Below are 26,499 nucleotides of genomic sequence, written 5' to 3' on the forward strand. Positions count from 1 at the left end.
AAGCAAAAGTCAGAAACCTTTGAAAAGTTCAAAGAGTTCAAGAATGAAGTGGAGAATCAATTGGGCAAGAAAATCAAGATGCTTCGATCCGATCGAGGAGGAGAGTACCTAAGTCTTGAATTCCACGATTATCTCAAGGAGTGTGGAATAGTTTCGCAATTGACGCCTCCTAGGACACCGCAGCTGAATGGTGTGGCAGAAAGGCGTAATCGAACCTTATTGGATATGGTTCGCTCTATGATGAGTCGTGCTTCACTACCTATCTCTTTTTGGGGGTATGCCTTAGAGACTGCCGCCCATATCCTTAACCGAGTCCCTACTAAGAAGGTTGCCAAAACACCTCACGAGATGTGGATAGGGAAAGCTCCCTCGTTGGCACATATCAAGGTTTGGGGTTGCGAGGCTTTCGTAAGACGAGATACTCACGACAAGCTCGAACCTCGAAGTGAGCAATGTATTTTCATCGGCTACCCACAGACATCCTTTAGATATCTCTTCTATAGACCGAAGGACAATGTTGTCTTTGTTGCGAGGAGAGGAGTTTTCCGAGAGCGAGAACTCATAGGCCAAGGAGACAGTGGGAGGCAAATCGAGCTTGAAGAGATTCAAGAGTCGATAGATGAAGGAACCTCTACCGCTGGCACTCAACCCGAGGAGGAAACTCCGGTTGAACCGATTGACGAGTCCTTACCTCTTAGACGTTCCGATAGAGTTAGAGTTCATCCCCAGTTTTATGGTTTTCATATTACTACCGAAGGGGACACGTATATTAGTGATGGTACACTAATAAACCTTGATGAACCTAATAGCTATAAGGAAGCCATGGCAAGCCCGGAGTCTGCGAAATGGAAAGAGGCAATGGATAGAGAGATCCAATCCATGCATGATAACCAAGTTTGTAACTTAGTTGATAATGTGCCCGGACGTAAGACCGTTGGGTGCAAATGGATCTTCAAGAAGAAGACCGACGTGGATGGAAACGTACACACATATAAAGCGCGATTGGTTGCGAATGGTTTTACTCAAACTCCCGGAGTTGACTATGATGAGACCTTCTCACCAGTTGCGAAGATAAAATCTATTAGAGTGATGCTAGCAATTGCCGCATTTCATGATTATGAGATTTGGCAAATGGATGTCAAGACCGCTTTCCTTAATGGAAAGTTGGATGAGGATGTTTACTTGGCTCAGCCAGAGGGGTTTGTGGATCCGAAGCATCCGGATAGAGTGTGTAAGCTTGAGAAGTCCATTTATGGACTTAAGCAAGCATCTCGCAGATGGAATATTTGCTTCGATGAGAAAGTCAAAGAGTTTGGATTTGTACGAAGCGAAGATGAATCATGTGTATATGTCAAAGCCAGTGGGAGTATAGTTAGCTTCTTCGTTCTGTATGTCGATGACATATTACTCATAGGAAACGACATCCCGACTCTGCAGGAAGTTAAAGGACCTCGGAGAGGCTTCTTACATTTTGGGAATAAGGATAGTAAGAGAAAGAAGTAAGAGACTAATTGGACTTAGTCAAAACACTTACTTAGAGAAGGTACTAAAACGTTTTAGTATGGAAAACTCGAAGAAGGGAGAATTACCGATACAAAGTAATGCCAAGTTGAGTAAGACTCAAAGTCCGAGTACCGAAGCTGAAATAGCAGAAATAAGCCGAGTACCATACGCTTCCGCAGTTGGCTCAATCATGTACGCTATGACTTGTACTCGCCCTGATGTAGCCTTCGCTTTGAGCATTGTTAGCAGATATCAAGGGAATCCTGGTAGAGCCCATTGGATTGCGGTGAAGAATATCTTTAAGTACCTTCGGAGGACGAAGGAATGGTTCTTAGTCCTCGGAGGGAGTGATGACTTGAAGGTGCGAGGGTATAGTGACGCCAGCTTTCAGACCGATAGGGACAACTACCGTTCACAGTTGGGCTGGGTCTTTACTCTGAATGGAGGAGCAGTGACATGGAAGAGTTCCAAGCAGGAAACCGTAGCTGATTCAATGTGCGAATCAGAGTACATTGCAGTGAGCAAAGCGTCGAAGGAGGCAATATGGCTGAAGAACTTCATTGGTGATCTTGGAGTTGTACCTGCCATAAAGGAGCCCATGGAGATTTTTTGTGATAACGAAGGAGCGGTTGCCTTGACCAAGGAACCGAGGGATCATGGTAGATCAAGACATATTGACAGAAAATATCACTTTATTAGACATCGTGTAGAAGAGGGACAACTCATAGTGAAGAGGATATCATCAGAAGATAACCCAGCAGATCCACTTACGAAGGGACTGAGTAGGGTTAAGCACTTGCAGCATGCTAGGAGTATTGGGCTGAAGGATGATATTAGCATCGATTACATAGTATTAGAAATGTGTAATAGATAAATGTAATTAACATTTGATGATTAAATAAAAGAGCTTTATTTATGAGTAATGTTACTGTCTTATGTTAATTGTTTAACTATTGTTTCACTTTGCACGTTTTGACTTCCAGAATAATTGAGTTTATTAGGAATAATCGAATTATTCAAAATGTCCACCATCGTTCATATGTTGGAAGTAGATATGAATGAAGATTGTCATGAATTGGTGTGTAGATTGTCTAAATGGTGTTAGACATAGCAAAGGGTTGCTGCAACGTTCATGAGTGCTTATGAACTAGTTTTGAGCATTGGAACAAACCCGCGCTTGCTGGAATCACCTTATGGAATATGATATAAAAGGGGTGATCGCAAGACGATAATATCATATAGTCTTAAAACCTAGATATATGGTTTGTTATCTGTTAATTGATTATACATTGATAATGCGAAAACGCATCAGTAACTCGGTGTTATAAAACTCATTGTTGTGTATAGTTGGTTAATGAATAAGTAAATGCATATAAGTCGAAGTTTATCTGTGACTTTTATCTAAGAAGGTAAAAGCGATATCTCGGCCGCTCGATGATTTGATTTGACTTATGTGCCAGGCCCGATCAGAACTGAACTGATGTGTTCGATTAAGTTCTATGTCAAATAAATCAGAGATTGAGAAACCTAAATGCTTGACTAACCGTTCCATAGGATTGTCAGCATGATATCTAATAGAGGACTGTACGCTCCCTTATCTAAAGGACAAGATTGATTAGATCAGAGTTTGACAGCGTCTTTGAGAGCTACGATTGCAAATCGAATTGTACTTGTGTATATAGTTACTAGACTTATCCAAGTGGGAGACTGTTAGAATAGTGTCTAAGGCTGCAACTATATTAGGCAAGTATTTGACCCGGTTGTGCATGGTCCTTTTGGTTGCCTTCACCATAGCAACTTGATAGGATGATTTATTAAGAGAGAATAAATATTATTAATATATTATGAGAATAATATATAAAGAATAATAATATTATTATTTGATTAATATAAGTCATATAATTAATTAGAATTAATTTGGTGACTTAAAGAGATTAATTAAATAAGAGGGTATAAACTGTCAATTGTTTGATAGTTAAACTTTAGACTGTAAATCCATATTGGATAGATGGTGGACGGATTCTAGAAGCTATGGATAGCTTCAAATCGTCCAAGTCTATCTAAGGAATGGATTTGGATTGCTTTAAGAGAAGATTATCCAATTAGGGTTTAAGCTGTAACCCTTAAGGAGTCTACAAGTATAAATAGACCCTATGGCAAAGGGAAATCGGCACTTGATCTAAAGTAGAGGACCCCTGGCCGATTTCCTCCCCTCTCCTCTCTCTCAAATCATCCTCCTTGCTATTTGGTGTTTGTAATCCATTAGAGGAGTGACAATTGTGACTTTAGAGCTCCAAGACAACAAGATCAAACAAGAGATTCAAAGGTATGATTGTAGATCTGATTTAGTATTGTTCTTATTCCTAATTAGTCATTAGAAGTTTTGGATTCAAAGCATGTTTAATTAGAAAGCCTAGATCCAAGCATTAGGGTTTTGCATGCGCACATAGGAAAGTTCTTATGGCTAAACCCATCAATATATATATATATATATATATATATATATATATATATATATATATATATATATATATATATATATATATATATACTGGGAATAATTAATATACCCTATAAGGTATATAAATTTCGATACCAAACTCCTCATAGTACGTCATTTTATATCACATATGCATTATAATATTCTTAAACTTCAACCCTAACTTGATTTAATTAGAAGATTTTTGAAATTTTACTATTATCTTTCTCTTACATCACATTTTTGTATTGAACACCTATCAAACGATATGTATTATAGTTGCAAATGAAAATTATATAAAAGGGAAATAATAGTGAAATTTCTGAAAATCTTAAAAATAAATCAAGTTAGGAGTTGAATTTTAAGAACTTCAGATGATTAAAATGTACTATATATATGATACAAAACGATGTAGTATAGTGAGTTAGTGTACTTAAACTTATATAACTTATAGGGTATATTCAATTTCCCATATATATATATATATATATATATATATATATATATATATATATATATATATATATATAAGAAAAGATCAAACGAGAACACCTAAAAGGTTGAGAATACGATAAAAGTTCTAAACCAACCAATTTATAAGGTAAATTAGTAATTTTATATTTAAATTAAATTGCAACTTAGTAATATTAATTGATGATCTCCTAAAATCTAGGGATAATGATTTTAGTTACCTAAAAATTTAAAATAATTTTTAGTTAATGGAACATGAAAGATATTTTTTTTCACTATTTCCCAAAATTAATAACCTATGTTATTTTTCTCTTAAAAAAAGTGAATACAACTTCAATCTCAAATAAATACATTTGTATTTACAAACAACTTTTTGTTTAAAAACTATAATAGCAAACAGGTTCGTGCTCCATCACATATGATTAAGCTTCTATTCACAATCACACATGAATATATACATCTATTCACAAATAGTACACACGATACATGGATACAACGTTTTTTTCATCAATTTAAAATAAAAATTGTCTAAAATTTTATCATTTTTTCCAAATGAATACAAGTAATCACAAATGAATATACATTTAATCACAAATGAACGATGGTGGCTATGGAGTGGGATGAAGATGCTCAACAGACCTTGATGGTCGTGTGCATATGATGAAGACGATTAACTATGAAACCCTATGTATATAGAAAGAGAAATGGAACATGAAACCCTAGGTATATAGAAAGAGAAATGGAAGATAAAGTAAGATGAAAGAAAAGAGGTGAGAGAATGAGTAATTATAGAAACAAGCTAATAAAATTACATAAGTATATTTTTGGTATATTTTAAAACACCGAAAATATTTAAATTAAATATAAAATTATTAATTTACCTTATAAATTGGTTGGTCCAAAACTGTTTTCGCGTTACCTTTTTGGTGTTTTCATTTGATTATACTCCTATATATATATATATATATATATATATATATATATATATATATATATATATATATATATATATATATATAATGAGTGGTTTAAATGAGAATAACAAAAGATTGAGAATCTTAAAAACCTCATTTTTAAAGCACATATATATGCGAATCTTTCTTAAATATGTTAAAAATCATTATATTTGTTTTTTGTTAAGAAAATGGCAAAATCGTAATTTTTATACTCTAATATTTTCATTTATACATTCAGTAATATTTTAACATGCAATTTATATAAAATACAACTTAATACAGTCTATTTACAATTTAATATATAAAGTTCACAACTTAATACAATTTATTTTAGACTAATTTACATATTCAGAGAAGTTAAACCAAAACTCTATCACCACCACTACACGCTGCCAATAACCATCTATGCTACCGTCACAACCACCATTCATTCAAAATTATATGTTATCTAATCTTACTATATTATAAAGGAAACATTTTTTCTTTCACCCCATTCATTTGAAACTCCCATGTATTTTTCCTTTCACCACATTCATTTGAAACTCCCATGATTTTTCAATTTCTTTCTAATAATAATTATAAATTGGTGAAAAAGGTTAAATAAATATGAAATCTAAAGTGTAATCATATATAAACTAAATTTAAATATTAAAATAATATCTTTACTTCTACTTATAAAGTTAAGTGTTTTTTTTTTAACTTTTACCGTATTAAACTTAATTTATTAGTTTTAATATAGTATTGGATGTAAACAATTATCATTTTAAAGATACAATTTTGGAATAATTTGTATAAAATACTTAAATTATTAATTTAAATATAACATTATAGGGTCAACTTAAATATAAATTTTAGTTTAACTTAAACAACCTAAAAAATATTATGTGAATAGTTAAAAGTGATAAAGTGTAGTGTCTTTCTAATAATGATTATAAGTTGGTTAATAAAGTTAACTAAATATCAAACCTAAAGTGTAATAAAAAATAAACTAAATTTCAATTTTAAAATAATATCTTACTTCTACTTATAAATTTATGTCTTTAACTTTTATTATATTATACTTAATTTATTATATTTAAAATGATGTTCTATGTAAATCATTATCAGTTTAAAAGTATAACTTTTGAACAATTTGGACAAAATACTTGAATTATTAATTTAAATATAGCATTACAGTATCAACTTTAATATAAATTTCAGTTCCACTTAAAAAACCAAATAATATTTTATAAATAGTTAACAGTGATAAATTCAAAAACTAAATTGTAATCTCACTTTAACTAAAATATTTTCTAAAGATATTTTTATAATCGTTAAAAGTTTTCAAATAAGTAACTTAACATAAATTACAATAACAATAGTTAAAAATAAATCTGTATAAATGATTATATTGTTACCATTAAAATAAAAAAAAATAATGTTTGATGTTTTATAAAATTATAAAGATAGAAATTAAAACATTAAGAAAATAATTTTTGAAAAATTAATTAACAATAACAGCAACTATAAATAACATTAAACCATATATTATATTTAATTTTATTCATGTGTAACTCGCACATAGAAGTCATTCAAACGATTGACTAAACTACAATATTAAAATCTCATATTATATTTCTATTTATAAAATTATAACTTTTACTTTTTAACATATTATGGTTAACTTATTAGTTTAATTATGTTGTTATATGTGAACAGTTATCTTTTTAAAGTCACAATATCTGTATAATTTATGAGTTGATACAAATTAGTTAAATTATCAATTTCAATATAATATTAAACAATTAATTTTAATCAAAATTTCAATTAAACTTGAAACAAATTGAGAGACTGTTTTATAAATAGTTAAAGATTATAAATTATAGTCTTAAACCTAAATTGTAATCCTAAATTAACAAAAAAAATACCATGAAACTATTTTTTATAATCATTAACAATTTTCAAATAAATAGTTTAAAAATAACTTACAATAAGAATAGTTAAAAGTAATATTATATAAAAAACTACATGATTTTCTTTAAAAATAAAAACACTGTTTTTTGTTTTAAATAACTACAATCATAGAAACTAACAATATTAATCAAATAAATTTTAAAAACATTAAATTTTTGTAACCAAATTAAAATAATTAAGAGTTTCGAAACACGTTATTTTAAATAACTTACAACAACAATAGTTAAAAGTAAAATTATATACAAAAATATATTGTTGTCTTTAAAAACAAAAACAATGTTTGATGTTTTAAATAATTACAATGAGATAAATTTAAATCTTAAGCAAATACTCTTTTTAAAATTAATTAATCATAACAATAACTATAAATATCATTAAATCATATATTATATTTAATTTTTATTCATAAGTAACCTGCAGGTAGATGTCATTAAGACACTTAGGATTATATAATTTTAAAAGATATCTACATTATCATATAATTTAAAACAAACAATGTTTATACCAACTTATTATTAGATTTATTATATAAAAGCAAATAACAATGTCATTGATATATTTAATAAACAAATATTTGTAAAATTTCAAATATATTGTTGTATTTTGCGCAACGCACTAGTATTCGTCTAGTCATACATACTTATAAAGCTAGCATTTTTTCTTGAATCTCATACATTTGAAATCCTTTTTTTTAACTTCCTTTCACCACATTCATTTGAAACTTCCATGACTTTTCAATTTCTTTACAATAATATTATAAATAAGTTAAATAATGTTCTATAAACAAGAAAGAGTGTTTTATTACAATGTCATCATCCCACATCGATGGTGAGAGTAAACAAGAGAATATTTCCTCTTCTATAAATAGGAAATGTTCTGAAATGTTTCAAAGGGACCAAACCATGAGAACTTCCTCATGCCTACCTTTGTAGGATTTTGAAGGTATTATTGATGAGATTGTATATATTGGCAAGTGTCCAGTTAACTTTTAAAATTTCAAAAATGGTTTTAAACCGAATTTTTTCAGGTTTAAACCGTGTTTCAGATAGAAAAAAATTATGTAGTTGGGTATATTGAGTTGAACTGGAGCTAGATTATTTTGGACCGATAAAGTAATCATTTTCCTTTCGCAACAAACATTTGAAACTCCCATGATTTTTCAAATTATTTATAATAATATTATAAATAAGTTACATAATTTTATATAAATATAAAAAAACATCTACGTAAACCTAAAATTATAACTGTTTGAAAAATCTCTTTGATTCAAAAGCACGAAATATATACAAACCGGGTTTCACTAGAAAAAAAAAATAAATAGTTTGATATATTTAGTTGAATCGGTCTGAGTTTGATTTGTTTGGACTATAAAAGAAACATTTTCCTTTCACTACATACATTTGAAACTCCCATGGTTTTTCAAATTGTTTCCAATGATATTTAAAAAAGTTACATAATGTTATATAACTATAAAAAAATATCTACCTAAACATAAAATTATAATTGTTTGAAATTTCGATTTGATCAAAAGCACGAAATATATACGCAGATTATATTTTATAAATGAATTCTTTTTATAATGAATTTTTGAATCTTGAAAATACATATAAACAAACTTTCTATATGAAGTACCTAACTGAATTTATGATTTTAGAATTGAACAAAAAGTAATTCAATAAAAACTTACTTTTTTGGATAGCGACTTACGAGTTTATAGAAAAATGGAACTATTGAACAATAAAGAAAGGGTAAACAAGAGAAATGGAATGAATTATTAAATAAGTTGAATAATGTTTTATAAGCAAGAAAGCGTGTTTTATTACAATGTCTTCATCCCACATCGATGGTGAGAGTAAACAAGAGAACGTTTCCTCTTCTATAAATAGGAAAAGTAGTGAAATGTTTCAAAGGGACCAAACCATGAGAGCTTCCTTATGCCTACCTTTTTAGGATGTTGAGGGTATTTTTTGGTGAGATTGTCTTTATTGGCAACTGGCTAACTGTCCATTTAAGTTTTAGAATCCCGAAAATGGTTTTGAAGAAGATCTTTTTTAGGTTCAAAAAGAGTTTCAGTTGAAAAACCGTTATGTAGTTTGGTATATTGAGTTGAATCGGTCTGAGTTTGATCAATTTGGACCGATAAAGGAAGCGTTTTCCTTTCAGCACATACATTTGAAACTCCCATGATTTTTCAAATTGTTTATAATAATATTATAAATAAGTTACCTAAACATAAAATTGTAATTGTTTGAAAAATAAATTTGATTCAAAAACACAAAATATATACAAACCGGGTTTCAATGGAAAAAACATTATGTAGTTTGGTATATTAAGTTGAATCGGTCCGAGTTTGATCAATTTAGACCGATAAATGAAGCATTTTTCTTTCACCACATATATTTGAAACTCCCATGATTATTCCAATTGTTTATAATAATATTATAAGTTACATAATGTTATATAAATATAAAAAAATCTACCTAAACATAAAATTATAATTGTTTGAAAAATCACTTTGATTCAAAAGCACGAAATATATACTCGATTATATTTTATAAATGAATTCATTTTATAATGACATTTTGAATCATGAAAATACATATAAACAAACTTTCTATATTAAGTACCTAACTGAATTTATTAGTTTAGGATTTAACAAAAAATTATTCAATAAAAACTTAATTTTTTATAGCAACTTACGAGATTACTGAAAAATAGAATTATTGAACAATGAATTTTCTGGATAACATTTTATTTTTATTATTTAATATTTTATTTAACAAAATGAAATTATTGGCAAATCAAGAAATGAGTTTAATTAAAATGTCTTCATCCCACATTGATCGTGAGAGTAAACAAGAGAATGTATTTTCCTCTATAAATACTTAAATAGGAAAGGTTCTGAAATATTTCAAAGGGACTAAGCCATGAGATCTTCCTTGCATCTAAGTTTGTAGGACGTTGAGTGTATTCTTTGGTGAGATTGTATTTGTGGACAAGTGGCCAATTAAATTTCAGAATTTCGAAAATGATTTTGGACCATATTTTTTAGATTTGGATCGATTTTAATAAGGATCCGAGTGTCTTCTGGCTGAGTTAGGCAAACTCACTTCCATTGGAGGTCGAGTTTAAGTAACATGTCGAGTATTTGGTTGTGTTAGCCAAGTTTTACAACCCTATATGTAATACAATTTAAAGTTTTAACATTATAAAAGACGTCACTATTATCATGTGTTCTACATAATTATGGTAATATTTATGATACAAAACATTTTTTTACTATGTAAGATAAAAAGTTGTCTCTATTATCATATGTTGTACATAATGATAAAATTTAAGATAGATAAAAAGATGTCTCTATTATTGTGTAACATCCCGAAATATCAAGAGTAGAGTTGAAGGGCTAAAAGAGTAAATTGGGAAAGAGTGACTCGGCGAGTCCATGGATGGACTCGGCGAGTAGAGTCGCGATTTGGTCGCGTGTTAAGTAGCCAACTCGGCGAGTCAATGAGGTGGACTCGGCGAGTAGGCGCTGAGTGGAGAAAACCCTAATTCTCGGGGTTGAGCCCTATATAAAGAACATTATGTTTCCTTCCCAGCCTCTTTATCACCCCTTGAGTCCCAGAAACCCTAAAGTCGTGGAGAAACCCCATTGTTGAGCAAATTTGAGCTTGGAGAGGTGGTTGTTGAAGAGATCTTAGAGAAGGAGAGGCTTGGAGCAAGGGGCTTTGCTTGGATTCAAGTTTCATTGCAGTTGGGGCGTTCTTTTGAGGTAATATCTCGTCTTTGAGCTGCTATTTCCTTGATGCACCATTTTGGGGGTATTAGAGATTATATATTTGGATGTGTTGGAGTTTAGAGGTTGGATCTGAGGTTGCTACCTCAGATCTAGAATGGAGAAGAGTTGGAATGCATGAAAGTCCCTGTGTTGAGTGTTGGATGAAGCTATCGTGTCCCAAACCTTAGCCCTAATGTGCAAAATGCATAGATCTCTTTGGATTCACATAAAGTTTGCCACTTTATGTGATGGATGAGTTGTAGGAGGCTAGATCTATGTTTTGGAGCAATTGCATGGCCTGGAATGCTTCTGAATGGATTCAGACCGGTGGTACTCGACGAGTCACATGGGTGTACTCGACGAGTTGCTTGAAGATGAGCTGGAACTCGACGAGTTGGAAGAACAACTCGGCGAGTTGGATGAAGATGGCCTGGAACTCGGCGAGTTGTATGAACAACTCGACGAGTAGGTTGAAGATAGCTTTAGACTCGGCGAGTCTTGTCGAAGAGTTCCAATATTTTATGGTTGAGTCGAGAATCGGCGAGTCAAGGGATGACTCGGTGAGTTGTGGGCAAGTGAACTCAGAGTTGTTGGACTCGGCGAGTCTCGGGGTGACTCGGCGAGTTAGGTCGCGGATTGAGGGAAGTTCCGAGTATGGGGACTCGGCGAGTAGAGTCAGTCAGGGGTTGACTTTGACCTTGTCTTTGACCAAGGGTTGACCAGTGATTTCCAGGGGCATTTTGGTAATTGTTGATTATTGTTTTGAGTTCAGTGTATTGGTGGCTGTCCAGTGGTGGAGATCGTATCAATGATCGGAGCAGCTTGGGTTATCTGTTCAGTCGGCAGTTTCGAGGTGAGTTATCCTCACTATATCGACAGGGTCTACGGCACCAAGGCCGGCCCTTTATCGGATGGAAATCCGGATAGTTGTCTGTTATGATATTGCTTGTTATGGGCCGGAAGGCATTATGTTATGGGCCGGAAGGCATTCTATGTTATGTGGCTCGGAAGGTCATGGCCTGGAAAGGCGTATGTGTGTAAGTAGTATTTTGGCTGAGACGTAGGGTGAGGCTATGCTAGTGACCGGTTAGGTCGGTATCCTGGTTAGAATGATGATATGCTATGTGATCCGCTTGATTGACTTGTTGCCTGTGATTTGCTATATGATTGTATGTATATGTGCACATGGTTGTTTGGACTGGAGTTGGGTTGAGGCGGGTCCTGCTGTGTGCTGTAGGCCAAGATACCCAGGGCGGACCGGTTGTCCCGAAGGCCCAGCGAGCGGTCCGGATAGGCTGTAGGCCCCGAAAGGGCGGACCAGACGTGCCGAAGGCTCGGAGAGTGGACCAGATAGACTGAAGGCCCGGTGCGGGCGGACCAGTCATACTGTAGACTCAGAGAGTGGACCAGGTGAATTGAAGGCCTGGGAGCGGGCAGACCAATCACACTGCAGACTCGATGTATGTGGATAGACTCAGAGGGTGGACCAGGTGGACTGTAGGCCGGTGCGGCGGACCAGTCACACAGTAGACCCGAAGTGCATGGCTGTTCTGTGATCGGATATGTTATGGCATGTTATGCGTGTATGGTATTTGTGGTTGGTATTTTGGGGATATCTCACTAAGCTTTCGGGCTTACAGTTGTGGTTTTATGTTTTTCAGGTTCTTCAGGGGATCGTGGCAAGGCGAAGGCGTGATCGTACCGCTCCTCATGATTTTGTAGTATTGTGATTCTGGGAACACGTTAAATGTTTTGTATTGAAAACCTTTTTGTAAAGATTTAATAGAATCGAGATGTTTTTAAAAAATTTAAAATTGATTGTATTTTTCAGTCGTTACATATTGTATTTTCTACATAATGATAATACTTAATATAAACGTTTTAATTTAATATGAAATTATTATTTAATAGATAACAATAACGATTTATTTAGTTTTTAAATTTTTTTTCTATTTTAATCATATAACTTTGTATATGCAAAACAACTTCAAGTTTCAACCTTATCTCTTATAATATAGTTCAACATAATAACAATACTAAAAATTATTTTTTATGAAATTATTATTTAATTGTTAATAACAATGATTTAGTTATTTTTAATATAAAATATTTTTTTTATATCCCACGCAACGCACGGGTATTCGCCTAGTATGTATATAAAGTCATGCATTTACAACTTAAACACTTCATTCACAGTTTAATAAACATATTAATTCACCCACTTTGAATTTAATGCAAAACAATTATCTAAAAACTAATATATTCTTACATACTTATACAACGCAAAAATAAATATATTCACAAGAAAATTAATACAGAAATTCATACATAAGATTTTAACACAAAATTATGTAAAAAATTCACAACTTAATATCGTAAATTATAGTTTAATATATAAAATTCACAACTTAATATAACAAAATCATAATTTATTACACATAAATGTTATATATTCTTAACTTAAAACTTATATTTATAATTTCATATAAAACATTCACAGTTTAATACACAAAAGTGACAATTTAATACAATAAATTCTCATCTTAATACACAAAAATTATATATTCACGATCATACTCTCAACTTGAAACATATATTTGTACGTTCATATCTCGAATCATTTATGTGTATTAAAATGTGAATTTTTATATTAAGCTTCAATAGTACATTCATAGTTTAATAAACATATTAATTAATTCATTTTAAATTTAATGCAAAACAATTATCTAAAAACTAATGTACTCTTACATACTTATGCAATATATATATATATATATATATATATATATATATATATATATATATATATATATATATATATATATATATATTCACAAGAAAATAAATACAAAAATTCTTACATAAATTATTAAGGTTTTAACACAAATTTATACTTAATACAGTCAATTCACAACTTAATACAGTAAATTACCGTTTAATATACAAAATTCACAACTTAATATAACAATTCATAATTTAATACGTATAAATGTTGTATATTCTTAACTTAAAAGTTATATTTATAACTTCAGATAAAACATTCACAGTTTAATACAGTTAATTCACAGTTTAATACACAAAAGTAACAGTTTAATATAATAAATTTATAGTTTAATACATAAAAATTATATATTCACAGCCATATTCTCAACTTAAAACACATATTTATACCTTTATATCTTGAGGCATTTATATGTATTAAAATGTGAATTTATTATATTAAGTTGTTGAGTTAATAAATAAAATTCATAGCTTAATACATTACATTCACAACTCATTTATGTGTATAAAATTAATAAAAAAATCAAAATTTACAGTTTAATAAAATATTCCAGATACTAACTGAAAGCTTAACTAAATATTGCAAACACTAAATTTTACAACTTAATGCCTCAAAAATATCATAATTCATAGTATAGTATACACTTCAAACACTAATTCACAACTTAGTACAAAAATCTAAACACTTATTCATAACTTAAAAACTTACGGATTTCGTTAAAGCATTTAACCAAACACCTTGTGAGCGTATTGTTTTCAAATCTAATGTGATTTATAGATCTTACTTCATATCTAAAATGTTGATGGCACTTGATGAGTTTTTCGGCAATCTGAGGCGAGGAGGCGGTGATAGTGGAAGAGATCTGATATGGTGGAGGAAACACCGTGGCCACCATGAAATGCTTCACACATACATGATCTATGCCTAAAATTACACCAAACACATCAGATTTGATCAAATCTACCCAAATATGAGAAATTGATATGTTTTTGCTTAAGATCCAAAAGGTTGATGGTGGTTGGTGACTTTTCTGGCATCTTTGGCTTCAGATCTGAAAGGTTGAGGGAGACAACAAGATGTTTTCTGCTGATTTGGAGATGTTAGCGGTCGAAAGGTGGTCATAAATGAAACAAAACTTATAGATCTAATGTTATAAAAGGATGACGTCGATGATGAGGAAAGATCTGAATGCAGATGTTATAGATTTGAAGTTAGCGACCCTAGATCTGAAGGTTGGCGGTCGTGGTTGCGAGATCAACATCGATGGAAAGAAGTAGTGGTGAGGGCGATGAAAGCAGGTCTAAAGACAGATGTTCTAGATCTGAAGACAAATTTTCTAGATTTGATGGGATTTGGACAGATCTAGACTATGAACACCACCGAAAATGAAAAAACAACCACCAGAATCCTTCAGATCTTTTGGAAGTCGCCGAAGAAGGATGTAACGGCGGTGATAATTAGTTTATCTGGCGGCAGGAGACAATGACATGGCGGAGACGGTAGGTGGCGGTGGTGGATAATCGTCGAAGTTTGGTGGCAGCGATGTTGTACAGTCTCCAGAGTTAGTTGGTGGTGGATGTTGTATAAGAAGAAAATGTTTGAAAATTGAGAGAATTTGAAAACTTATGACAGAGTATTTGGTGAGAATTTTTAAATCTGATGTTAAATGATAAGAAAAAATATAGATTGATCAAAATACCCATATTGAAGTGGTTCTTAAAAGGTTCTTAACCTTTTGGGGTTATATATATATATATATATATATATATATATATATATATATATATATATATATATATATATATATATATATAATTTAGTTCATTGAGAACACATTTTAAAGTGAGAACATGAGGACAAATATCAACCAATCAATATATATAATAAATCAATTATAATAAAATTATGATTAAAGGTATTTTAGATTTTTTACATCAGCTATTAATTTTGTAATAAATATAATACACCTATAATTTTGGAAATTTGAAATCTATCTTCTAAAAATCATATCATGTGTGATCATCGTATATCTACACAAAAAACCCTACAACCTTTGCTCCTCTTACCTCTTTACACGACCTTCTCAATCACCGGATCTCAAATCCTAAAATCATCATCAGAGTAGAATCGATCATCGGAGTGTGATATGATGCGAAGAAGAACAAATAGAAAAAATCAAAATGCCCGCGCTCTCGATTGCCCACATCAATCTCCCTGCTCATCTCGTCAATTTGTAGAAACAAACCTTATCTTGATTTCCAGTAAATTAACGCCCTTCAACTCCCAAGTATTTTCTAACAACAATTCTCAGGTATGATTTTGTGTTTTCTCCATTTTTATTGTTTATACGAGTTGTAAAATTATATGATTTACTCTTTGATGATTCTCTGAGATTTTTTGGAGGATTATGATGATTTTCAAGTATTTTAAGTTCGAATCTCAGATTAGGGGTTGGGTAGACGTCACAGGTATGTGCTTTTCCCTTTTTTTAATTATAAAAGAAGTAAATACTGATGTCTATTGCCTTTGTTGCGGATGAATTTGTATTACTTTATTCATGATTAATTGTCGCTCGCGTGATTGGTTGGATATAACATGTTGTGTAACAATGGTAATGCTAATGTTGTTGTTGTTGTTGACAAAAGATTTAAGACCTTGCCTACAGCTGAAAGACTCCCTAGAGATGAAGTTCTTGGTGGATACATCTTTGGCTATAAGAATGACACTATGCAGGAGGATTTAAAGAGACAGTTATTTGGTAAAAAACAAATATTTGATATCATTGGATCCATGTTAATATATGCAAAATATGCTGATGTATGTATGCTTTATACTATTGTGCACATGTTTGCCACAAAGATATAGAGACTCTGTTAGGGAAATTACACATGGGTTACCTCTGTTTCTCTACAACTATACCATTCACCAACTACATGGTATTTTTGAGGTGTGTGTTTTTGCCAAAGTTGTTTGATTTGTTATAATATATATGTTGAGTCTTGACTTGAGTGTAATGTTATGATTTAGGTAACGACTTTTGGTGTTTCCAACATTGATCCGAGTGCTTAGGAGGACAAGAAGTGTAAAGGGAAATCACGGTTTCCAACGCATGTCAGAATCCGAATAAGGTTTTCTTTTTGTGACATGACATCCAATGGAATTCAGTTCAATTATCATTTACTACAAAATGCTGGAATGGAATTGAATTCCAATTCCAATCAAATCTTGAGGAATCAGAATCCAAAGTTCCAAAAACCCCCAAATGTACATTTTCAGCAGAAAGATACAAATATTTTTGTAGACGAAAAGAGAAACTTACTAATTCTCTACAAAACTGTTGCCAGCAGGATCATCAAGAATGAAGGTAAAAGACAAATTTCCTATTGCACACTCTTTTATCCAATGTTATGGTGTCATTTGAATTTATATAGTTTATAGCTTTATAATTGTAACGCCCATGTTTCTAGGTTAAGCATTAAAATAATGGTGTAATAGTTAGGGTCAACAATTATAACCTACTTTGAAGTAATAAATAGGAATTATTTGAATATTATGTGATTTTGTGTGCATTATACTTAATTATAAGATAAAATAAGTTAAGAATAAAAATAAGCGTCAAAAATAAAATAATAGATAAGTCCAATATCTATGAAGAAAGTTTTAGTGGTCGGTACAAGGATTCCGGAGATATAAAGAACGCCGAAATCCGAGTTATAACGAAGAAGATATGACCTGTCGAAGTTTCGCGTCGAAACGGGCACGACACCGGGAATCGTAAAAAGTGAGTTTATGATAAAGTACTTTTTAGCCTTAGGGGTCTAAATGAAAGTTTTAGAGTACGTCTCCACCTACGCATGGATATAAAGAACGTCAAAAATGGAGTTCGTATGCAAAAGTTATGACCTTCCGAAGATACAGCTGTCTAAGAGCATGACACGTGGCATTTCTTACACCAAATCTTCTTTCTCTCTCTATCTCTCTCATTTTCCGAAGCCGTTTCCGCTTCCCAAGCCCGACGATCTCGAACCGTTGACCGTTTTTACTTAGATTCTATCTACTCACGCTACTAAGGTGAGTGCATATTTATTTTCATCTTACGTATAAATATGAAGTATTTTATATAAATTACATGCTATGTGTGCATATTGTCTGTATACTTGTTATCTATGTTAGATTAACACTATTATACATGTTTTAAATGATTTAAACTGTATATGTATTTTATATCTACAAATATGTTGGGGTAAAACATAGGTAGATGAAAATAGTTGGTGTGTGATGAAATAAAATGATGAGAGGCCTCGATGTTGTTGTTATCCAGTCATCTAGCAGAGTATAGATGACGACCACAAACTATTCTAGACAGACAAGTGGAACGTTAACAGGCCCGCAACCTGTAGGTGTTTGTGAACGATGTGTTCACTGGTGTACTCTATCCCCCTCATAGTTGCCTTATGGACATTTATTGTTGAGGAAAACCCTTAGTAGTAGTGTCCATCCCGATGATAATCCTTGGGCTAGGTCCCTTACGATAGGTGTTTTAAGGACGTAAAGTGAGGATAACGAGAATGGGTAATTAGGTTATTGTTGGTTGATGAAATTAATAAAGTTATTTACTGCGGGTTGAAAACTTTATGTGCTCACCAGACTCTCAAGCCTGACCCACTCAGTTTTCTCATATACAGGTAGTGGAAAGAGAGCACAAGAGTGATGATCTGATGAAAGATCAATGGATTATAGGCTACTAGAATAAATAGATATTATAATGCCTATGTTGTTTATGTTTATGCTTTTGATCTGTATTAACAATGATATCCCAAGGTTTTTTTTATATAATACATTTCTACGGAAATGCTTTGATAAATTCTTTATCATATTTTTGGGAATAAATTCCGCAATATATTTCTTTAAACATATACTCTGATTTTCAAATAAAACATAAACAAATCGGTATTTTCTGGCGTGAATTTGGGGATGTAACAATAACGTTTGCTGTTAACTATACAATGAATATATTGTTATCTGTTTATATTTTCATATGAACTTCAATAATTAATATTAGATATACAATATCTAATGCTCATAATGGTTATTGAAATGATACGAGGTTTGATTGTGTGAGGATTTGTTTCCACTACACTACATCTACATAGTGATTAATACATGTGTTTATTCTATTAAGAATTTGGTCATAAAATTTAGTTATTCTTTATTTATTTTATAATTTTTATTGTTCTTCTATTAAGAATTTGATCATAAAATTTAGTTATTCTTTATTTATTTTATAATTTTTATTGTTCTTCTAGTATGAATATTGTTTGATAGTTAGTTATTCATATATAATTTACTGATAATGTTTATATTCTACCATGAATACATATCACTGGGTGGTTTCCGATAAACTACAGCTTCAAAGAACCCAATGAACGAATACTAGTCAAGACCAAGAAAAACAATATTCAAGATCCAGAATAGAATAGAAGAACAGAAGATAATTAGTTTTTTTATATATAACTTATGTACATTTATTGTATTTGCATTTTTTTTGTATAGATTCATATTTCGGATTATTTTCTGATGACTTTTGTATATATAAATTTATGGTAATGTCATTATTCAATAAAGAATCTCATATGCCATTAATCCTAATACAAACGATTTTATATATTTATATATTTAATTATGAATCTACATTGTTAATTGAGATTTAGTTATTATATAATACATATTCTAATATGAACAACATATAAATTCAAGTTGCAATTTGAAATTTGAAAACTATATATTTTATAAATTTTAAAATTTCAAATTTTGTAATTTTAAAATCTGAAATTTAACAATTCCTAGATTTTCTCTTATTTCCAAGATTATCACATATTCTAATTACCCTTTTACCCTTATGTAATTATTAATTTAATTTTTAATAATATTCTTTATAAAATTACTAAAAAAATATTGATCAATCATAACCGTCAAATATTTTGTTTCGATGCTCCAGATTTGTCCTCAAATTCTCATTTTATTTGGTGTTCTCATATGAACTATCCTACATATATATATATATATATATATATATATATATATATATATATATATATATATATATATATATATATATATATATATATATATATATATATATAGGGGACGATTAACTTGAGATTAAAAAAAATAGAGATCTTGAGATTCAACCCCAGCCACATATTTTTCATTTGCCGTTTTAATGCTCCAGCATACCGGCAGCAACGAGATATGTTTAATCATAAATGATTATAAATATATGATGATAAGCGTTGGTGGCAGTGGTATAACTAACGAAAGTGATAGTGGTGGGTCGGTTGGTGTCAGTGGTGGTGGTAGTAGGTGTTGTGGCGGTGGTGGTTGTTGTGGTGGTGGGGATGGTGGCAGAGGAGAAAGGAACGAACGGTGCTATATAATCATTTATGATTATAATAGGTCTGCCGCGCTGTACACCGGAGGATTAGAGCGGCAGATGTTGAATATGTGGCTGATGTTGACTTTCAAGGTTTCTATTTTATTTTTAATCTCAACGGGTTCTATCCCCCTTTCTCTCTGTCTCACTCACTCTCTCTCTCTCTCTCTCTCTCTCTCTCTCTCTCTTTCTCTCTCTCTCTCTCTCTCTCTCTCTCTATATATATATATATATATATATATATATATATATATATATATATATATATATAATCTTTTTATTTATTTCATCAAAGTCTAGGTTATAATACAACAAATCATTGAATATTAATGAAAAAGTTTAAACACTCTGCATATATTAAGTTTTTTTTTTTAACAGGCGGAAAATTTTATTAAAGTCACAGCCTAACAAGGCAAAGGCACGGCAAAAACATAAACAATATATTAAGTTCTAAGTTACAAAATTCTTTTATTAATCATAGTTTAGGTTGATTAAAAAGTTATTACGTAAACTTGTAACATTATATTAAATGAGATGCTAGAGCTATGTTAAATAGATGTATCCATGAGTTACCAAACTTTGAAAAGTACTGAAGTTTAACAAATTAATAATACATGAAGCTATCTATGTTAATGAAAACGTTAATAAGATAATTTGCCTGCCGTTCAAAATAACACCACTACCAATTAAAGGAAATGTTTGGTTAAATGATTAATGTATTAATATAATATTAAAATACAAGAATACTCCTTTCCTACGTTTGCAAGTCATAAGATAGTACTTAAAAGTCATACATAATACATTTATACCTTTGTCATTCTTCTTCTTTACATAAAAAGAAAAGTATCACTGAATAAAACGCCACTGATAAAAAATGGAAATATCTAATATATAACACCTAGCAAACTTAGCATTTGTTAGCACACTTTTAAATTTTTAATGTCTTATAACAGTGTATGGTAATTTTCTTTTGTTTCAAGAAAACCTAAAGCATTATTTGAACATTTTGGTAGCAAATTGATTTGTGTATAAAGTAACACATAAATTTTTAATTAGGTGGACAAATATTATTCTAATTTATTTTTTAGACGAAATAAGACATACGAATTATAGTGGACAATATCTTTAATCATGTAACACTAAAAGTCATTTCAACTTTTTTAGGTCGACAGAAATAACTTTTTTCATTTTTTATTAATATATTTTATTTTTGGAATTTGGAATATTTTGATCAACAAAGCATTATGCACCTTAAGTCGAATTATTCGATTCAACTAAAAAGGGTGTTCTGGGACAAAATACGACGGTGATGCATCAGTAGGTCGTACAATTTCTTTCTACTGTTTATTGTAAAGTTGTGGATATACTTGGTTCGGGTCAACATATTTGACCACCAACGTCTAGACGATTCTATACTCATTTATTACATAACTATTTCATCTTTAAGCACGTTCACAAACGACTCAACTCAACGGTTTTAGAAAATAGAGCAATAATGCAAAATAAAAAACAAAGACACAATTAATGAGAGAGAGTTTTATAATTGAGTAAATTATACGAATAGTCCTTATGGTTTTGGGTAACTTGTATACTTGGTTTCTAAGTTATTTTTTTAACTTGGACCATCTTTATTATTTAGTTTTGTAGAGTTTTATTATTGACAAAGATAAAAAGATTGTTATACCTTTTTTTTATTTAATTTAATGTTTCTTTTTATTGTTTTTTAGATTTAATAATATAGCTAATGCAATGGATTCCACCACCACCCTTCACCTCTTCTCCTACTAGAATATTGTAAATCCTCATCACAGTCGCATCTTCTTCTTTCTTCTTTTCGGCAAGGCGATATCTTTTCCGACGACTTAAAAATTTTCCCTCCCGTTAAATTGCATGTTTGTCCCCTTGCACCGCCACCGCCCACCCAATCTCCGCCCCTGCCTATTAAAAGCGTTTCCCCTCCTTTTCTCTTTCATCAACGACCTCATCCTCCCCTCTACTGTATATCATCCACCATCACCGCCCATATCAACACACAATACAGTCTTAGTTTAATCACAAAACAATGAATTTGATTTTAGAAAATAACTTCACACAATCGATTTGACAAGCAAAAACCTCAAAATCGTGAAATCGGTTTCATAAAACCACTTGATAACCTTCCCATCCGGTGATACTAGTGACAACCCATTCCTTCACACCGACAACATCACAGTGATTAGAAGGTTTTTGGGGGCATAATAGGGTGTTTATCGGAGAAGAAGATGGTCGGTAAGATGCAGTCATCGACAGTCTAGATCTAAGAAGAAGGTGCGAGATCATCGGAGAAAAATATAGGTGTTGGTCAGAACTTGTATTGGTGATGAACTCCGACAACTTGTTTTGGTGAGCTCCGAGAAGAGATTTGGTGAAGAAACCTTCGACGATGAGTGTGAGGAGCGACTACAGAGAGAAAGAGATGAGAGAATGACGTATCTTATATGTCTGGTGGCTTTTCTTTTTGTTTTTTTTTCTTTTTTAATTGTAAAAAAAATAAAAATAAAAGATAAAGAAACTAATAAGGGTAAAATAGTCTTTTTATGTCTGTAAGGACCAAAGATGCAACAAAAACAAAAGTTAAGGACCGTCTGAGTTAGAAAAATAAGTTAAGGATCAAGCTTGCAAATTATCACAAACCACAAGGACCATTCTTGTAATTTACTCTTTATTATTTCTGTACACTGATACATGTTACACTCATTCAAGGAAAATAAATACTAGTTTTTTTGATGTAAAACTACCAATAAGGTCTAACCCAAAAACAACTCTGACCAATTAGGCAAATGACGAAATATGAAGGTGCAACCTTCAACTGATATATGCAACTATATAGGAACTAACTCATACAAATTTTCTTCCTCGGCGTAGCCTCGGGCCTAGCAAGTGCGGCACCCCTTTAAACCCTGCTCACTTTTTCAGGAGCAAGACACCATGCTTGATATGCCTTTCGACTATAGAGTTTAGGGGCATCTTATTGATTTCAAAGGCACCATGGAAAAAATAAGAATGGACTCCTAAATATAATTTTTTATATGGAAAATCTCCTTAAAAGTTCCAAAATTTCAGGTTAATTTATGATCTAGTTCTAAATTAAATTTTATTAACAAAAAATGAAAGAAAACCAATTATTGTAATCACTTTAACTTTTTTTTTTTTTTTACCTTTTCATCAGGTTACCCTCGTTAACCCTTCTTCTTCCCCCAGTCTATCTCCAACTCTGATTCTCTCAACTCAGCTCCGACGACAACTCCAGTGAATGTAAAAAACGCTAGAATCTTGCCGTTTTTTTTTCGAAAATTTAGGGTCTTTTAAAATTAACTCCCTATTTCTCAATCTCCTCTACCCCATGACAAAAGAAATGGACGAGGCCACCGCCATTTCATTTATTCTCCCTCTCTGGCACCAAAAGTACGCCACGCCACGGCCATAGAGAGAGATACACAACAACACAACCAAATCATTGAAGCATCGTGTATCATCACAACCATCGAAACGAAAGGTTTTTTTTTTTTTTTTTTTTTAAATGTTCTAGCATTCAACTCTAATTTATTTAGCTTTTAATGTTTTCGATGTTTAGTGTATGTAAAAATGATTAAACATGGGATGAAGCGCAAGCATTTGGAATGGGCCCCATTACATCCCTATCTTGTATGCAAACCTTTTAGTGTTTGGATAATCAACCCACAACTTGTCAACGTGCAACAATGTTCTTCACCCTGTTGGAAGTTGGATTTCACTATCATATATGTTCTAAGGCGCGTAAAACTACATGTAATAGCTAGGCAATATCCCACAAATCAAACATTTTACTGACTTCATTAATATTATAACCAATATCTAGCTATGATAATGACAATTACTTAATTTTCCTCTAGTTCTACTAGGTGCTTCTTTGGACATGAATATCTTGTTGTGATCAAACCATGTTATGGGGAGACTTGATTGCCTTATTTTAGGTATACACAGAAAATACTACTAATCATTAAAGGATTTATAATATACTACATTGCAAGGAGCCATCTACATAATGTGTATTAATAGTGTATTTCACGTTTTATAACAAGTACTGCATAGCCAAAGCACATTGTACATGTTTTTTCATTTTTATAGTAGATAATTTCAACATTAAGGAATACAGAGGTAACTACCACTTATACAAGGTTCTCAGCTTTTGCTTTATTCTCATGTGTTCATACCTTTTCAGTCATCTCTTCTTACATCTATCATATGTTTAGTGTTCGGCTTCTTGTGAGAAATGCTACAATGAAAATGAGTCTGCCATAGTAAAGTATTGAGAAATCCAAGAGAACAACAATATGAAAAATTGAAGTTTTAAGTTACTCTTCAGGTGATATAGTTTGAATTTTTTTTAGGCTCTTGTCATATACATAAATCGATGAAAATATGCCTTTTTCACGTGGTACATAAGGAGTAATGGAAGTGAGATGCTGAAGAGATGAGAAGGTTTTGAACGCCTTGGAGGAATACGAAATTGAGGCGAGACTAGAAGGTATATCAATGGGGATATTAGGCTGATGTGGAGAGGAAGACGGAGATTATAACACTTTACACATAAATTTGAAGAAATATTAACAATAAGTCTTTGTAGCTTACATGGTAAGGTATATGGTATAGGCGTGGGAGGTCAAGGGTTCAAGTCCCCCTCACTTATTTTCTCTCCAAAATCCGATTTATTTTAAATTGTAAATGAAGGACATGCCACATTAGTTTCCATGTCAGCACAACAATCTACTTGGCGTGCCACCTCAGAAAGCAGTCCACTTGGCGTCACCTCAGTAGGTAACCTGCTAAAAAGATAAATAAAAAAAAAAGTTAAAGTGATTAGAGTAGTCGGTTTTCCGTCTTTTTTCGTTAATAAAATTTAATTTAGGACTAGATCATAAACTGACTAAAAAATTTGAAACTTTTCTGGAGAGATATTTTTTATATTTATAAGCAAAAATTAGTTAATACTACGAGGTCGATAAATTTTATAAAACAATCAAATCAAATGAATGATAATATGATATATATTCTCATGCGCATACATTAAACTTAAACTTATATATACGTGTAAGTAAAAAAAATCGGGCTCTTACGTGACGTGGGTCCTGTTCAGTTGCCCACCTTTGACACCCTTCTGAGACGCCCCTGATAGAGTCAAAGAATGAATCTGTTTTCCACAACTTCAAAAATACATTTATAGACATATATATGCTTTGGTAGCACTGTTTTTCTATCATATATTATTTGTATATTGTTTCTCCTATGTTGTGTGATAAAAAGCTATCACAAATAACGTATCAAAAAAGGTATGATCATATGATGATGATGATGCAATAGACATAAAAGGAACCATGAATTTGGATGGATAGTTTATATAAGTATCGAAAAACTAGTGTAACTATACCTAGTGAATTTACCACGAAATTAAATTGGATTAGACGCGAGATATTATATTAGTTATATTATTTAAAGATATTTACAAAGAGAGGTAATTTTTTAATTTAGTATGAAAGAAAATAACTAATTACTTTGCATGTTATAAAAATGGCCAATCAATTTGGAACGAGTCGTTGATGTGGGTGTCTTGATTTTAAGAGACGAAGAAAATAGAGAGAAAAAATGACTGAAATCATTCTCATTAATTGATCGTAAACTGATTACAAAGGGGATTATATACATGCGATAGATATGCGGCTGACTAACTATAATAACATAAATCATGAACTACTTAATAACAACTTAACCAACTCACTTATGTGGCAACCATGATGTGACGTCATAAATAATAAGAGCCTCCTAAAGTTGGAGAGTGAGAAACTCCCAACTTGTAAAGTAATTAGATAATGATTCTTGCTAGGCAAATTCTTTGTAAACATATAAGCTAATTATGAATTGGTTGGAACATGTTAAAGAGATATTAGCCCTGCTTGTAATTTTTCTCTGACAAAATGACAATCGAGCTCCACATGCTTAGTCCTCTCATGAAAGACGGGATTTCTTACAATATAGATGGCTGCTTGATTATCACAACGAACACCAATAGGAGTGACATGTGGAACTGATAATTCATGTATCGATATAGATAACCAAACCAGCTCAGCT

This window comes from Lactuca serriola, chromosome 1 (assembly GCF_051521515.1).
Source record: "Lactuca serriola cultivar US96UC23 chromosome 1, Lser_US96UC23_V15, whole genome shotgun sequence".
NCBI classification, from domain to species: Eukaryota; Viridiplantae; Streptophyta; class Magnoliopsida; order Asterales; family Asteraceae; genus Lactuca; species Lactuca serriola.